Source organism: Oncorhynchus kisutch, linkage group LG13, assembly GCF_002021735.2.
Source record: "Oncorhynchus kisutch isolate 150728-3 linkage group LG13, Okis_V2, whole genome shotgun sequence".
NCBI classification, from domain to species: Eukaryota; Metazoa; Chordata; class Actinopteri; order Salmoniformes; family Salmonidae; genus Oncorhynchus; species Oncorhynchus kisutch.
This window is the reverse complement of record NC_034186.2, coordinates 73,600,446-73,614,330: the sequence shown is the minus strand read 5'-3', so window position 1 is coordinate 73,614,330 and position 13,885 is coordinate 73,600,446. Positions and strand designations below refer to the sequence as shown.

General features: G+C 43.8%; 1 pseudogene; it reads left to right on the top strand.

Moving 5' to 3' along the window:
- Positions 1-12,830, top strand: part of LOC109880145 (protein kinase C alpha type-like) — a 35,020-nt pseudogene extending 22,190 nt beyond the window's left edge.
- Positions 12,831-13,885: the final 1,055 nt, after the last annotated feature.

Sequence of the window (13,885 nt, the reverse complement as noted above, 5' to 3'; positions counted from 1 at the left end):
AGAGAGAGAGAGAGAGCTGTAATACCTTGAATGATTAAAAAGCCTTGATGAATTAGAATTTCAGAGACAGTGAGACGCAGAGAGAGAAAGAAGCAGCAGGAGTGTGATTTCATGGAATGAGGAACACATATGGTGGATGTAACATTTGAAAATACTGTAAATGGTTTAGTGATAAAAGATGTTCTTGTGCATAGTTTATCTGGTCACTTTCTGTGGATGATCTCAGCTGTGTGTGCAGAGATGTGTCTGAAGCATTGGATTTGCTTGGCTATGTAACAATGTTGTCACATGTAGCCAGTCTGTCTTTCTGATAGTCAGTCGGTCAGATGCCCCCCACTTACCCTAACTCCAGCCTCCCTCCCCCTCCCTTCCCCTCCCCCTCTCCCCAGGTACTGCTGGCTGAGGAGAGAGGAAGTGAGCGGCTGTTTGCGGGTGAAGGTGTTGAAGAAGGATGTGCTGTTCCAGGATGAGGACACAGAGAGTGCCATGGTGGAGAGGAGGGTTCTGGGACTGGCCAACCGCCCCCACTTCCTCACAGCACTCTACTCAGCCTTCCAGACAGAGGTGTGTGTGATGGAGCAACATGCCTTACCACAATACCCTCCTGGCAGTTTGCAACAAAGTCCTTAAACTGAATTCACTACACGTAGTCATTATGTCTGTCAATCAGTCATGTAGAATAAACACTGTTCAGTCAATGAACAGCCAGGGACATGTCAGTGCTTTGAACTATCAGGTCTTGAATCAACTTGTTTTGGTCAATGAACCTCAAGTTTAACACATTTAGGTGTTTCACCCTTTAATCATATTGGTCTTAGTTGACCCAGATCTGTGTTTAAATGAACCAATGAAATAATTAGCTTGCTTCCCTTAACAAGGTCATTAGTCCTGGAGGAGAGGTTATTTGAGAACAGATTTCTTTTTCATTTTGACTGGAGGGGAATTACATAATGTGTATGTGTGTGTGTATGGATGTGAGTGCGCCCATCCATGAGTGTGTTTTTGCATTCTCTATAGTGGCCATATGTGTACAATGTCCATATTAGGCTGTGTGTGTGTGTGTGTGTGTGTGTGTGTGTGTGTGTGTGTGTGTGTGTGTGTGTGTGTGTGTGTGTGTGTGTGTGTGTGTGTGTGTGTGTGTGTGTGTGTGTGTGTGTGTGTGTGTGTGTGTGTGTGTGTGTGTGTGTGTGTGTGTGTGTGTGTGCGTGAGACTGTGTGTGTGTGTGAGACTGTGTGCGTGAGACTGTGTGTGTGTGTGAGACTGTGTACATCATTAGGAAAATACCAGGGCAGTGGTACTAGTGATCATGTTTGTGTGGTCTTGTCTGTTTGCTCCCTCAGGTCAAACAATAATTAGACTATTGACTAAAAGGTCCATTCATTTGCCTCAAGAAGCAATGTGTGTGTGTTTTCATTTCCCTAGTAACAGCATCATTATTTTCCATCACCCAGGACCGTCTCTACTATGTGATGGAGTATGTCAACGGAGGAGACCTCATGTTTCACATCCAGATAGTTGGCAAGTTCAAAGAGCCTCACGCAGCGTATGTATACAACCTACTTCCCTATCTCTCCATCCATCGTTCCATCTGGTTATATTAGTCAAGCAGATTAACATACATATCACAGTCACCTCCACCATCCGTCCCCTCCCTGCTCTCCTCCCCTCTCCCTCCTCCTCCCTCTCAGCCAGGTGCTACCCCATCATCAATAAGCTGTGATCAGTCATCAATAGCTAACTCTATCTCTACCTAGCTCTCTATCCCCATGTCTCTCTGTATCTCTCTCAATTACATTCTCTCTCTCTCTCTCTCTCTCTCTCTCTCAGGTTCTATGCAGCAGAGATAGCCATAGGCCTCTTCTTCCTCCATACTAAAGGAATCATCTACAGGTATTAAAGGAATCATCTACAGGTATTACAGGAATCATCTACAGGTATTACAGGAATCATCTACAGGTATTAAAGGAATCATCTACATGTATTAAAGGAATCATCTACAGGTATTAAAGGAATCATCTACAGGTATTAAAGGAATCAAAGGAATCATCTACAGGTATTACAGGAATCATCTACAGGTATTACAGGAATCATCTACAGGTATTACAGGAATCATCTACAGATATTAAAGGAATCATCTACAGGTATTACAGGAATCATCTACAGGTATTAAAGGAATCATCTACAGATATTAAAGGAATCATCTACAGGTATTAAAGGAATCATCTACAGATATTAAAGGAATCATCTACAGGTATTACAGGAATCATCTACAGATATTAAAGGAATCATCTACAGGTATTAAAGGAATCATCTACAGGTATTAAAGGAATCATCTACAGGTATTAAGGATAACAACATATCACTGACCTGATCAGTGGCTGGCAGCAACTTTCTATTAGTCACCAACTGTGGTCTGATCAAGGCCATACAATATGTGTTCTCTCTCTCTCTCTGTCTCTCTCTGTCTCTCTCTCTCTCTCTCTCTCCTCTCTCTCTCTCCCTCCCTCCCTCTCTCTCTCTCTCTCTCTCTCTCTCTCTCTGTCTCCCTCTCTCTTATCTTCTCTCTCTCTCCCTCTCTCTCTCTCTCTCTCTCTCTCTCTCTCTCTCTCTCTCTCTCTCCCTTTCTCTCTCTCTCTCTCTCTCTCTCTCTCTGTCTCTCTGTCAATTTCTCCTACTGTCTGTCTCTTAATTCAATTCAATTCAAGGGCTTTATTAGCATGGGATACATATGTTAACATTGCCAAAGCAAGTGAGGTAGATAATATACAAAAGTGAAATAAACAATAAAATGTAACATTAAATAGTACACTCACAGAAGTTTCAAAATAATAAAGACATTACAAATGTCATATTTTGTATATATACAGTTTGGTAACGATGTACAAATGGTTCTCTCTCTGTGTCTCCCCCCCCCCCCCCCCCCCCCCTCTCTCTCTCTCTCTCTCTCTCTCTCTCTCTCTCTCTGTCTCTCTCTCTCTCTCTCTCTCTCTCTCTCTGTCTCTCTCTCTCTGTCTCTCTCTCTCTCTCTCTCGCTCTCTCTCTGTGTATCTCACTCTCTCCCTCTCTCCCTCTCGCTCTATCTCTCTCTCTCTCTCTCTCTCTCTCTCTCTCTCTCTCTCTCTCTCTCTCTCTCTCTCTCTGTGTCTCTCTCTCTGTGTCTCTCTCTCTCTCTCTCCCTATCTCACAGGGATCTGAAGCTGGATAATGTGTTGCTGGACAGTGAGGGTCATATAAAGATAGCTGATTTTGGGATGTGCAGGGAGGGCATGTTTGAAGGTGACACTACACGTACCTTCTGTGGAACCCCAGACTACATCGCACCAGAGGTACTCCATTCATCACCCCCCCCACTCACTCCCTCTCATGCCAGCCCAGCACAGCACTTACCCCCCCACTCACTCCCTCTCATGCCCGCCCAGCACAGCACGTACCCCCCACTCACTCCCTATCATGCCCGCCCAGCACAGCACTTACCCCCCCACTCACTCCCTCTCATGCCCGCCCAGCACAGCACTTACCCCCCCACTCACTCCCTCTCATGCCCGCCCAGCACAGCACTTACCCCCCACTCACTCCCTCTCATGCCCGCCCAGCATGTTCGTTTGGTCCCACCTCTCTTCACTTCATGGCGTGTGAGCGACAATGTGATTGGTGATTGGCGTGGGAGAGACAATGTGATTGGTGATTAGCGTGTGAGAGACAGTATGATTGGTGATTAGCGTGTGAGAGACAATGTGATTGGTGATTGGCGTGTGAGAGACAGTGTGATTGGCGTGTGAGAGATGGTGTGATTGGCGTGTGAGAGACAATGTAATAGTTGATTAGCGTGTGAGAGACAGTATGATTGGTGATTGGTGTGTGAGAGAGTGTGATTGGTGTGTGAGAGACAGTGTGATTGGTGATTGGCATGTGAGAGACAGTATGATTGGTGATTGGTGTGTGAGAGACAGTGTGATTGGTGTGTGAGAGAGTGTGATTGGTGATTGGTGTGTGAGAGACAGTATGATTGGTGATTGGTGTGTGAGAGACAGTGTGATTGGTGTGTGAGAGAGTGTGATTGGTGTGTGAGAGACAGTGTGATTGGTGTGTGAGAGACAGTGTGACTGTTGATTGGCATGTGAGAGACAGTGTGATTGGTGATTGGTGTGTGAGAGACAGTGTGATTGGTGTGTGAGAGAGTGTGATTGGTGATTGGTGTGTGAGAGACAGTATGATTGGTGATTGGTGTGTGAGAGACAATGTGATTGGTGTGTGAGAGAGTGTGATTGGTGATTGGTGTGTGAGACACAGTATGATTGGTGATTGGTGTGTGAGAGACAGTGTGATTGGTGTGTGAGAGAGTGTGATTGGTGTGTGAGAGACAGTGTGATTGGTGTGTGAGAGACAGTGTGACTGTTGATTGGCATGTGAGAGACAGTGTGATTGGTGATTGGTGTGTGAGAGACAGTGTGATTGGTGTGTGAGAGAGTGTGATTGGTGATTGGTGTGTGAGAGACAGTATGATTGGTGATTGGTGTGTGAGAGACAATGTGATTGGTGTGTGAGAGACTGTGATTGGTGATTGGTGTGTGAGACACAGTATGATTGGTGATTGGTGTGCGAGAGACAGTGTGATTGGGGTGTGAGAGAGTGTGATTGGTGATTGGTGTGTGAGAGACAGCATGATTGGTGATTGGTGTGTGAGAGACAATGTGATTGGTGTGTGAGAGAGTGTGATTGGTGATTGGTGTGTGAGAGACAGTGTGATTGGTGTGTGAGAGATTGTGATTGGTGATTGGTGTGTGAGAGACAGTGTGATTGGTGTGTGAGAGAGTGTGATTGGTGATTGGTGTGTGAGAGACAGTGTGATTGGTGTGTGAGAGAGTGTGATTGGTGATTGGTGTGTGAGAGACAGTGTGACTGGTGATTGGTGTGTGTGTCATTGTGGTATCATAACCTCATAGTTAACATTGATTATCTAGTGGTAAAATCTCTATTGATTTTCCTGCATCTGTCATTGTGGTCAGAGATACAATATATTTCCCAGAGCCAGAGAAGGAATCGTTGTCTATCCCGCATGGTGTCATCTTAATTATTGACTATACACATACCTGTCTGTCTGTCTGTCTGTCTGTCTGTCTGTCTGTCTGTCTGTCTGTCTGTCTGTCTGTCTGTCTGTCTGTCTGTCTGTCTGTCTGTCTCTGTCTCTGTCTCTGTCTCTGTCTCTGTCTCTCTCTCTCTCTCTCTCTCTCTCTCTCTCTCTCTCTCTCTCTCTCTCTCTCTCTCTCTCTCTCTCTCTCTCTCTCTCTCTCTCTCTCTCTCTCTCTCTGTCTCTCTGTCTCTCTGTCTCTCTGTCTCTCTGTCTCTCTCTCTCTTCCTCACAAACACACATAGTGGATATAGTGTATCCACAGATGTACAGCGTTTCCTGACCCTCTGTGTAATCCTGTCCTCCTTCCTGTCCTCCCTCCTGTCCTCCCTGTCTGTCAGATTGTAGCCTACCAGTCCTATGGTAAGGCAGTTGACTGGTGGTCGTATGGGGTGCTGCTCTATGAGATGTTGGCTGGACAGGTATGACTTGACTTCTCCATTCTTTCTAGCACTGAATCTAGCACCAATGGCTTCAACACAATATAAACAACTATGTCCTCTCTATCTCTCAATTTCTATTTCAATTTAAGGGGCTTTATTGGCATGGAAAACATATGGAAAACATTGCCAAAGCATGTGAAATAGATAATAAACAAAAGTGAAATAAACAATTGGAAATTAACAGTAAACATTACACTCACAGATTTCCAAAAGAATAAAGACATTTCAAATGTAATGTTATGTCTATATACAGTGTTGTAATGATGGTTAAAGTATAAAATGGAAAATAAATATAAATATGGGTTGTATTTACAATGGTGTTTATTCTTCACTGGTTGCCCTTTTCTTGTGGCAACATTTCACACATCTTGCTGCTGTAATGGCACACTGTGCTATTTCACCCAGTAGATATGGGAGTTAGTCAAAATCGGGTTTGTTTTCTAGTTCTCTATCTCCACCTCGCTCTCACCTCACTCCCTCTTTTTCTATCTTCCTCCTCTCCCCTCCCTTCCTCCCTAACTCTGTCCCCATTCCCCCCTTCTCCCCTCCATACTCTCTCACCCCCCTCAACTCTCTCTGTCCTCCCCTCCCAGCCTCCCTTTGATGGTATTGATGAGGAGGAGTTATTTCAGTCCATCATGGAGCAGAGTGTCTCCTATCCCAAGAGTCTGTCCCGTGAGGCCGTCGCCATCTGCAAGGGGGTAATCTACATCCTATTCAATTCACTTAGTCCCCTCAAGAAGGCATATCTCACCATGTCATTTTTAAGTCAACATAGTGGAATGTACAGCATACTAACCTTGCAACTCTGCAAGAATGAGATTTCAAGACAACGCTCCATCGTTCTATGGCTCTTGCCCTCTTTTCTATCTCTCCATCTCCTTTTTCCTCAATTTTCACACTCTCCTTCTTTCTTCCTCTCCACTGTGCCCAGCTCCTGACCAAGCACCCAGTGAAGCGACTGGGTGGAGGGGAGGAGGGGGAGAAAGAGATACGGGAGCATCCCTTCTTCCGTTGGATGGACTGGGACCGACTGGAGAGAATGGAGATACAGCCTCCCTTCAAACCCAGAACTGTTAGTCTCTGCCTCTACCTCCTCTATTCTCTCTCTACCTCTTCCACTACCTCCTCTATTCTCTCTCTACCTCTTCCACTACCTCCTCTATTCTCTCTCTACCTCTTCCTCTACCTCCTCTATTCTCTCTCTACCTCTTCCACTACCTCCTCTATTCTCTCTACCTCTTCCTCTACCTCTACCTCCTCTATTCTCTCTCTACCTCTTCCACTACCTCCTCTATTCTCTCTCTACCTCTTCCACTACCTCCTCTATTCTCTCTACCTCTTCCTCTACCTCTACCTCCTCTATTCTCTCTCTACCTCTTCCTCTACCTCCTCTATTCTCTCTCTACCTCTTCCACTACCTCCTCTATTCTCTCTACCTCTTCCTCTACCTCTACCTCCACTATTCTCTTTCTACCTCTACCTCTTCCTCTACCTCTACCTCTTCCTCTTCCTCTACCTCCTCTATTCTCTCTACCTCTTCCTCTACCTCTACCTCCACTATTCTCTTTCTACCTCTAACTCTTCCTCTACCTCTACCTCTTCCTCTACCTCTACCTCCTCTATTCTCTTTCTACCTCTACCTCCACTATTCTCTTTCTACCTCTACCTCTTCCTCTACCTCTACCTCTTCCTCTACCTCTACCTCCTCTATTCTCTCTCTACCTCTACCTCCACTATTCTCTTTCTACCTCTACCTCTTCCTCTACCTCTACCTCTTCCTCTACCTCTACCTCCTCTATTCTCTCTCTACCTCTACCTCTTCCTCTACCCCCTCTATTCTCTCTACCTCTTCCTCTACCTCTACCTCCTCTATTCTCTCTCTACCTATACCTCTTCCTCTACCTCCTCTATTCTCTATCTACCTCTTCCTCTACCTCCTCTATTCTCTATCTACCTCTTCCTCTACCTCCTCTATTCTCTCTCTACCTCTACCTCTTCCTCTACCTCCTCTAGTCTCTCTCTACCTCTTCCTCTACCTCCTCTATTCTCTATCTACCTCTTCCTCTACCTCCTCTATCTCTATCTACCTCTTCCTCTACCTCCTCTATTCTCTCTCTACCTCTACCTCTTCCTCTACCTCCTCTATTCTCTCTCTAACTCTACTTCTTCCTCTAACTCCTCTATTCTCTCTCTACCTCTACCTCTTCCTCTACCTCCTCTATTCTCTCTCTAACTCTACTTCTTCCTCTACCTCCTCTATTCTCTCTCTAACTCTACTTCTTCCTCTACCTCCTCTATTCTCTCTCTACCTCTTCCTCTACCTCCTCTATTCTCTCTCTACCTCTTCCTCTACCTCCTCTATTCTCTCTCTAACTCTACTTCTCCTCTACCTCCTCTATTCTCTCTCTACCTCTTCCTCTACCTCCTCTATTCTCTCTCTAACTCTACTTCTTCCTCTACCTCCTCTATTCTCTCTCTACCTCTTCCTCTACCTCCTCTAGTCTCTCTCTACCTCTACCTCTTCCTCTACCTCTACCTCTTCCTCTACCTCTACCTCCTCTATTCTCTCTCTACCTCTACCTCTTCCTCTACCCCCTCTATTCTCTCTACCTCTTCCTCTACCTCTACCTCCTCTATTCTCTCTCTACCTATACCTCTTCCTCTACCTCCTCTATTCTCTATCTACCTCTTCCTCTACCTCCTCTATTCTCTATCTACCTCTTCCTCTACCTCCTCTATTCTCTCTCTACCTCTACCTCTTCCTCTACCTCCTCTAGTCTCTCTCTACCTCTTCCTCTACCTCCTCTATTCTCTATCTACCTCTTCCTCTACCTCCTCTATTCTCTATCTACCTCTTCCTCTACCTCCTCTATTCTCTCTCTACCTCTACCTCTTCCTCGACCTCCTCTATTCTCTCTCTAACTCTACTTCTTCCTCTAACTCCTCTATTCTCTCTCTACCTCTACCTCTTCCTCTACCTCCTCTATTCTCTCTCTAACTCTACTTCTTCCTCTACCTCCTCTATTCTCTCTCTAACTCTACTTCTTCCTCTACCTCCTCTATTCTCTCTCTACCTCTTCCTCTACCTCCTCTATTCTCTCTCTACCTCTTCCTCTACCTCCTCTATTCTCTCTCTAACTCTACTTCTTCCTCTACCTCCTCTATTCTCTCTCTACCTCTTCCTCTACCTCCTCTATTCTCTCTCTAACTCTACTTCTTCCTCTACCTCCTCTATTCTCTCTCTACCTCTTCCTCTACCTCCTCTATTCTCTCTCTAACTCTACCTCTTCCTCTACCTCCTCTATTTCTCTCTCTACCTCTATCTCTTCCTCTACCTCCTCTATTCTCTCTCTACCTCTACCTCTACCTCTACCTCTACCTCCTCTATTCTCTCTCTACCTCTACCTCTACCTCTTCCTCTACCTCCTCTATTCTCTCTCTAACTCTACTTCTTCCTCTACCTCCTCTATTCTCTCTCTACCTCTTCCTCTACCTCCTCTAGTCTCTCTCTACCTCTACCTTTCCTCTACCTCCTCTATTCTCTCTCTACCTCTTCCTCTACCTCCTCTAGTCTCTCTCTACCTCTACCTCTTCCTCTACCTCCTCTATTCTCTCTCTAACTCTACTTCTTCCTCTACCTCCTCTATTCTCTATCTACCTCTTCCTCTACCTCCTCTAGTCTCTCTCTACCTCTACCTCTTCCTCTACCTCCTCCATTCTCTCTCTCTTTCTATCTCTCTATCTCTCTACCTCTTTCTCTGTCTGTCTCTCTCTCTTTCTATCTCTCTCTCTACCTCTTTCTACGTGTGTCTGTCTCTCTCTTTCTATCTATCTCTCTACCTCTTTCTCTGTCTCTCTCTCTCTTTCTATCTCTCTCTACCTCTTTCTCTGTCTGTCACTCTCTTTCTCTCTTTCTCTCTACCTCTTTCTCTGTCTGTCTCTCTTTCTCTTTCTATCTCTCTCTCTACCTCTTTCTCTGTCTCTCTCTCTTTCTCTTTCTCTCTCTCTCTCTCTCTCTCTACCTCTTTCTCTGTCTCTCTCTCTCTACCTCTTTCTCTCTCTCTCTTTCTCTCTCTACCTCTTTCTCTGTCTGTCTCTCTCTTTCTCTCTTTCTCTCTACCTCTTTCTCTGTCTGTCTCTCTCTCTCTATCTCTCTCTCTACCTCTTTCTCTGTCTCTCTCTCTCTCTTTCTCTCTCTCTACCTCTTTCTATGTCTGTCTCTCTCTTTCTATCTCTGTCTCTACCTCTTTCTCTGTCTCTCTCTCTCTTTCTCTCTCTCTACCTCTTTCTATGTCTGTCTGTCTCTCTCTTTCTATCTCTCTCTCTACCTCTTTCTCTGTCTGTCTGTCTCTCTCTTTCTATCTCTCTCTCTACCTCTTTCTCTGTCTCTCTCTCTCTACCTCTTTCTATGTCTGTCTGTCTCTCTCTTTCTATCTCTCTCTCTACCTTTTTCTCTGTCTGTCTTTCTCTCTCTCTTTCTTTCTCTCAATTCAATTCAATTCAAGGGGCTTTATTGGCATGGGAAACATGTGTTAACATTGCCAAAGCAAGTGAGGTATGGGATATGGGAGTTTTTCAAAATTGGATTTGTTTTCGAATTCTTTGTGGATCTGTGTAATCTGAGGGAAATATGTCTCTCTAATATGGTCATACATTGGGCAGGAGGTTAGGAAGTGCAGCTCAGTTTCCACCTCATTTTGTGGGCAGTGAGCACATAGCCTGTCTTCTCTTGAGAGCCAGGTCTGCCTACGGCAGCCTTTCTCACGTGTCAGTTTTTCTCCCACTCCCTCATCACTATACGTATACTGTATACAGTATATATCTCCTCAATTCTCCCTCATTCTCAGAGATAGACATTGAGCATTCTGGAACAGACAGGGGTGTCATAACAGTCATGACCCTTTTGCCGCGGGGTCACGCCCCCTTGTCTCGTATGCAAATCTATGCCATCATTAGCCTGTCACTTGTCAGTCTGTGGCCGTGCCAGCCAATGGCTGAGTGGGCAGTGAGGTGTCAGAATGTGCTCTGGGATCAGAGGCCAGGCCCATTAGCCAAATGAGATTCATATCAACCAGCAGAGCAGCTATCACACGCTGAGGGGAACAAGGACCACACGTGACATGCTTTACTGTACACCTGAGGGAGAGAGAAGAAGGGAGAGACAAGGAGGGCGAGAGAAGGAGGGAGAGAGAAGGAGGGAGAGAGAAGGATGGAGAGAGAAGGAGGGAGAGAGAAGGAGGGAGAGAGAAGGATGGAGAGAGAAGGAGGGAGAGAGAAGGAGGGAGAGAGAAGAAGGGAGAGAGAAGGAGGGAGAGAGAAGGATGGAGAGAGAAGGAGGGAGAGAGAAGGAGGGAGAGAGAAGGAGAGATGGAGCGAGAAATAGAAAGAGGGAGAGGGAGAGAGATAATTAATGTGTGGATGTTTGTGCCCGTGTGTGTGGAAGAAGGAGTTTGATTTTTCATGTGTATGTATGTGTTCTATGTGTAATAATCTCTCTCTCTCTTAGGGTGGGAAGAAAGGGGAGAACTTTGACAAGTTCTTCACAGCGGCTCCGTCCGTGCTGACACCCTCTGACCCTGACGTTCTGGCGGCCATTGACCAGGAAGACTTCCTGGGCTTCTCCTTCATTAACCCTGAGCTCGCCCCCCCGACCCTCACTGCCATCTGAGGGGGTGCAGCTCTCTATATTTTTATCCTCTTCTCTTGGTCTGAAAGGAGCAGCTCTGTCTCTCTCTATCCTCTCTGTCTAACAGTCTTTTTCTAAAGCAAATTTCAAAACAGAGAATAGCACACAATTTAAACACAAACAATCAGTATCCACAACCTATAGATAACTCTCCCTCTGTGCTATACTCTAGAGCCTGAGTTCATGGCTTATTTTTCAGAGGAAAATCTGTGTGATACGGGGATGGATGGGCAGATTAGCGGTACAAGTCAAATAACACATTTAGTTGATGCAATGCATACAAAACAACATTACTGTTATTTAAAGATGATGCAGTTCATTGCAAACAGATACTGTAAGATGACACTGAATCTGACTTAAATCTGTAGTGGTTTTAAGGTAAATGTATTTTATGACATGGTATCATGCTATTGTGGTATCAATATCAGATCTATTACATAGAAATAGAGCTAGAGCTGTCTATATGCCACATGTATAATCTATTACATAGAAATACAGCTAGAGCTGTCTATATGCCACATGTATAATCTATTACATAGAAATAGAGCTAGAGCTGTCTATATGCCACATGTATAATCTATTACATAGAAATAGAGCTAGAGCTGTCTATATGCCAAATGTCTAATCTATTACTTATGAAATGAATTACCTCTGATATTATGTAAAGCAGTATTTCTTGTGTCATGTAATGTCATATTGTGTTCTATTTCATTGTTCTATTATATTATTACCAAAAAATTGCTCCTTGTTTTGTGTTTCCAATTGAACTTCAATCCATTGATGATATAATTGTGATATATAGCTAGAAACCTAGAAGATGGGTAAGAAATCAAATCAATCATTATATATTACTGCTTGAAGAAAAGTTGCTCCTAATCAGTGATCTGGGATCAGATTCCCCTACCTACCCCTAGACCTAACTTTAACCGTTAGACCTGAGGTGAATGGTAACCATTCATGAAAATGAAACCATCTAACCATGTTCTGAGGTTAAGGGTTATTTTAACTAACTGCATGATTACTTACTCTCCCATCTCCATCAACAAATAAAATATTTTACACCAGATATAAGGACTACCAAGTCAACCATCTGATTGATGTTTCCATACTGCACAGCTATGCCTTGTCAGCCTTACACATTGTCATCTCTCATTCTATTCCTAGATCAGTTGCTATATTTATTCATTTTCTTGCTGATTTGACACTTTGACCTGGACCCAAATTGAATGTGAAAGTGCTAACTCAGGTCCAACTGAGCTAACTGACCCGGGTTGGCACTACATCAGACACGTGACCTGAGACTACCCAGGATATCTGAGATGAGGAGAGGACGGTTTTATAATGTGATGTGGCATTCAGTGGCCATTTTGGCTGAGGTTCACCAACCAGTGACAGAGTGACAGGGAGTAACACGTCTCCGAAGGAAACGTAGTAAGGAGTTAGGAGTTAGGAGTTAGGTAGCATGGTTAGGACATTTTCAGTAGAGTTGGGATTCAGTGAGCTACAATGCTTCTTGTTAAGCCCCAACTAATAATATGCTTATATGCTAGCATATAACAAATCAAATCAAATCCAATTTTATTGGTCACATACACATGGTTAGCAGATGTTAATGCGAGTGTAGTGAAATGCTTGTACTTCTAGTTCCGACCATGCAGCAATATCTAACAATTAATCTAACAATTTCACAACAACTACCTTTTACACACAAGTGTAAAGGAATGAGTAAGAATATGTTCATATAAATATATAGATGAGCGATGGCCGAACGGCATAGGCAAGATGCAGTAGATGGTATAGAGTACAGTATATACATATGAGGTGAGAAATGTAAGGTATGTAAACATGATATAAAGTGGCATAGTTTATTGTGACTAGTGATACATTTATTACAACCAATGTTTTATTACTAAAGTTGTTATCTTATATTAACATTGTTATCTTATATGAGATGTAATATTGTTACAACTTTTGTAGATTTTAATTTACGTAAGTAGTTTAGTTTTATTTAAATTAGATTAGATTAGATCAAGTCCTCATTCTTAGTTGGCACATTCCCTGTACGGGTCTATACTCTAGTGTACTGTACTACATTGTAAGGTACTATATTGTACTGTGCTGTACGGTAATTTGCTGTGTAAGGACATTGATCCACCACTGATAAGGTTAAAATGTGGGACAGGTCAATACATGGAAACATAATCATGACGTATTCATGTTCTGTCATTAAAATATACTTGACCTGGAGAGTGTTGCCAAGCAAAGTTCTGGACTGTTATATATTACATCTAGGATCCCCATTATGGTCTGTTACACTGGAATTAGTTATTAGTGAGGAAAAAACGGTCAAATATTTGTATACTTATGAAAACATAGTCATGTGAACTATTGTAATCCTGGTGAAATGATACACAGAGTCCTTATTGCCCTTTGTGCTGTTGTCTGTGCCCAATAATGTTTGTACCATGTTTTGTGCTGCTATCATGTTGTGTTGCTACCATGCTGTGTTGTCATGTGTTGTTGCTACCATGCTGTGTTGTCATGTGGTGTTGCTACCATGTTGTTGTCATGTGTTGTTGCTAACATGCTGTGTTGTCATGTGTTGTTGCTACCATGTTGTTGTC